Source organism: Myotis davidii, unplaced genomic scaffold (assembly GCF_000327345.1).
Source record: "Myotis davidii unplaced genomic scaffold, ASM32734v1 scaffold159, whole genome shotgun sequence".
Taxonomy (NCBI): domain Eukaryota; kingdom Metazoa; phylum Chordata; class Mammalia; order Chiroptera; family Vespertilionidae; genus Myotis; species Myotis davidii.
This window is the reverse complement of record NW_006291231.1, coordinates 3,449,163-3,453,172: the sequence shown is the minus strand read 5'-3', so window position 1 is coordinate 3,453,172 and position 4,010 is coordinate 3,449,163. Positions and strand designations below refer to the sequence as shown.

Sequence of the window (4,010 nt, the reverse complement as noted above, 5' to 3'; positions counted from 1 at the left end):
AATATTTCACAAAATTTGACAATAACCATGTTTATCTTTTGATTTCTGTTATGAAGAACTTTGAGAAACTTAGGAAAATGCTTTGTAAATAGTATCACATACAACTTTCTTATTACTAAATTTTGTTTTATTTTGCCAAACATGTGAGACATTCATTAGCATATCCACTGACTTTAATGTCTCATTTACAGGTTTCTTATGCTGATATTTGGGTTTTAAATTATCAGATAAATGATAATTTTTTTAGATGTTTTCTACTATCTTACAATTTTACTTTTAAACTGAGTTTTAGAGATGTATCAAGATCAAAGCCATTTTAAGAGTTCATTAACCCATTAATTTATTTTTCTCTTAAACTAGAGGCCCGGTTCATGAAAATTCGTGCACTCGGGGGGGGGTCTCTCAGCCCAGCCTGCACCCTCTCACAATCCCGGACCTCTCAGGTAGGGTCCAGTTCGATCACAGCATGGGTCCGGTTTCCCAGGCCTGCGGGCCGGGGCTAGGGACCAAGAATCCCAGATTGCAGCATGGCTCTGGTTCCCCAGAGCCTGAGGTCGGGGGGCGGGACCAAAAGGCCAGCCCAATTGCAGTATGTCTCCGGTTCCTGGAGCCTGTGGGCTAGGGGTAGGGACCAAGATTCCCAGATCTCAGTCTGGTTCCCCGGAGCCTGTGGGCAGTGGGGAGGAACCCAGAGGCCAGTCCGATGGCAGCATGGCTTCGTTCCTTCGTTCCCACAGCTCCCTCCCACCGCTGTGTCACAGGCAGCTGGGATCCTGACTGACTCCCACTGCACTGGCCAGAACCCAGACTCACTCCTGCCATGCCAGCCCGGATCCAGACTGACTCCCGCTGCACCGGCTGGGACCCAGACTCATGCCCACTGCGCTGGCCAGTACCCTAGCCTGCTGTTCTGTCGTCCATCCAGTCATTTAGGTCATGATGGTCCCTGGCTTTTTATATATTAGGATAATGTAATAAATTAGGGAACAGTGAATGGATATAACAGCTAATGGTTTCTGTGTTATATCATTACATGCTCTCTAACATAATAAAACATTTTAAATCTGTATCCTGTATTTACATGAAAGTATTCTTTGAATGTCATTTCTCACTAAAAATATATTTCAACCAATGCACAATTTATTTAATCTTTATTCCTTGAACACTTCCAATGCTAACATCGAGCTAGTCTTTCTATGAGAGATGTCGAGATAAATAAGAAATAATCCTTGATTCTTGAGAAGCTCAAGAATTTTCACCCTAGCAGTTTACCGGAGAGCTGCTGGACTTCCTCCATTTACTGATAACAATCTACTTACACCAAATCATCTTTAACCACATGGCTAAAATAACTATCTTGTCATGTGTGGGGTCAGACAGAGGTTTGTGTGAATCCCTGTTCAGACACTTCATAGGTACATGGTGGTGGACCAGTTACTTAAATTTCTCTACTTACCAGTTTTTCAACCTGTAAAATGGAGATAATGGTATTTACTATTCAGGGTTTTGTGAGGAGTGGAAATAATGTATTTAAAGCACGAAAAACAGTGACCAGAACTTTGATCTTCCATCTCTGCTTCTTTCTACTTGCTTATCTACTAGCTTGAGGGTATGAGCTGGACACCCAGACTAGTGGACATGTAAAGATGGCTGCTTTGGTTCAGGCCCAGATCATGGTTCTGGGAGCTGTGATCATGAGGGCTGGGCCACAGTAAGTTGTGAATGAAAAAGTGCCTGTGGCTCTTCTTGTCAGGAAAGTACAATCAATTACCATGTCCCCCCTTTAGGGGACCATGTACTGCCCTAACCACCAGTGAACACTGAAAAGGGAAGAAAGAGTTCATCTGTAATTGAATGGACTCTACAGGTTAACTTCATGGTTCAGGTGGGGGCACACCATTATTTTTACATTAGGAATGGAAATCCAAAGTAAGTATTCATTTTTCTCACAAAATTTTAACTTTGGATATTAGAAATGTTTTTCTATAAGAGAAACAAAAAGGGATTAAGCTGAAATCTCTTTTGCTTTTAGTTTTTAAAAGCTACAAAAGTTGATGGGTATGGATGTGTGTTTAGCTAGAACTCATGTGTAACTTTTGAGGAAACAAAAGTCAACCCAAAGTACTAACACTATATTTAAAGTCATATCATTTATACATTAATCCATAAAGATAACATTCTTAATGGCAAGTCCTCAGTATTACATAGTCAAACCAAAGGTTCATGGATATTTCAACTATATATAAGTTATAAGGTTGCAGAAAGATAAGAGCTCACCATATACTTTGATTGCATTCATAGTTAAAAAAAAAAAAAACTCTTCAGACAGATTAGAAGCTTTAGGCGTACCTGTATGTGTTTTTGTCACACACACACACACATCCACATACACACACACACACACACAGATGGCATTCAGAACACACTATGCCAAAATATGCCATCTTGGCATATTAAATATTTGAGGCTGAAATAATTTGAGAAATAGCAGGTATAGGAAGGACTTTCTCACCTCCCCTTTCCTCCTTGAAGCAAGTCATAAGACTCTCATGTGAGAGGGAGGTGCCCTTCCTAGAGCTGGAGGAAAGGAACATCCTTATCTCTGAAGATTAAGGGGCACCATGAGGAATCTAAATGAACTAAGTTTCTCCCAGCTCATTACCCCTCTCCCCCCTTTTTTAAAGTGAGGCTTTTTATTGTTGTTTTCTTCCTTTTTTTAAAAAAAAATTAAGGGTCCCTTACTGGTCCTACTTCCGTGATGGCTGAGACCAGGTGGAAAAGGGGCGGGGAACCAGGCAGCATGGGGAGGGGTAATCTTCACAACATTCTATTTATACACAGAATTAAACAGACAAGCAGAGACACTATTGTGGTTAGAAGTTGGCAGCGTGGGAAAGAGGAGGAACAGGTTGCAAGTAAGGGTGTCATTAAAAAAATACAGGCCCTCTCCAAAGCTGGGGTGCCTGGGGTGGGGAGGACTTGGTCTGTTTCAACCCAAGAGGAATCAGAAGGTCAGAAGTGGTTTGGGAAGGCCAGAACCGTCAGGGGTGGAGGGAGAAGGAAGGTCCAGGGGGTGGGGGGCTGTTTGGCAACTGGGTGAAGGGATTGCCCTTCCCCTGCTAAGATCCCCCAGCCCATCTGGTTTGGCAGGAGAGGGGCAGCCTGCAACCCCCCAACAGGCAGGTCTGGGGCTGCCAGATGCTCCAGGCAGGGGGCTGAAGGGGACTCACAAAGGCTTGCCCTCCAGGGAGATGACAGCACTGCCCCCAGCTGCTCTGCCAGAGTGTAGTGGTCCTAACCTTCTTGTAGCAGTTTGCTTGTAATTCATGCTCGATCCCTGTGAGCTTCTTCTTGATGGCACCCTTTGAGCTGGCATTGATCTTTTTGCTCTTAAGGGGTGCAGACTCAGGGGCCCAGAAGATAACCACCAGGTCTTCCTTCTTGCTCTCCTTGGTCTCATAGGTTGCATCGTACAGTGCACAGTGGCATAGCCACGCAGCATCTTGATGAAGGTGGCATAGGGGTCGTCTACTGTCTGGCCCACATCACCTACCAGGATCTCCTTGCCCTCTTCCAGAATGATGTTCTTCTGGTCTTCACTCAGGCAGAAGAGCACCTCCTTCTTGTGCTTCTTCACCTCCTCTGGTGTCGAGGACTTAGGTACCTTCATGTCACTGAACACTTTAATGACTCCATCAGAGACAGCCACACCAGAGGCCATGCTTCTGGAAGCTAATGGAGATAGCAAGAAGAGCCTGGAAAGACAAGCACACTGCATCTATTGCTGGGATCTGACTGCCATATCCTTTTGTTTTTCCGTGACTTTTGACTCTTCATCGACACTTAGGCTTAACTGTTTATTTAAGTCTTCATTTCTTTACTAGAGGCTCGATGAACAAAATTTGTGCAAGAGTAGGCCTTCCTTCCCCCCGCTGCTGGCACCAGCTTCCCTCTGGCACCCAGGACCTAGGACCCAGGACCTGGGCTTCCCTCTGGCACCTGGCAGCAGC

General features: G+C 44.5%; 1 pseudogene; it reads right to left on the bottom strand.

Moving 5' to 3' along the window:
- Positions 1-2,936: 2,936 nt before the first annotated feature.
- On the bottom strand, positions 2,937-3,753 carry LOC102755373 (annotated as a pseudogene).
- Between the last annotated feature and the right edge of the window lie 257 nt (positions 3,754-4,010).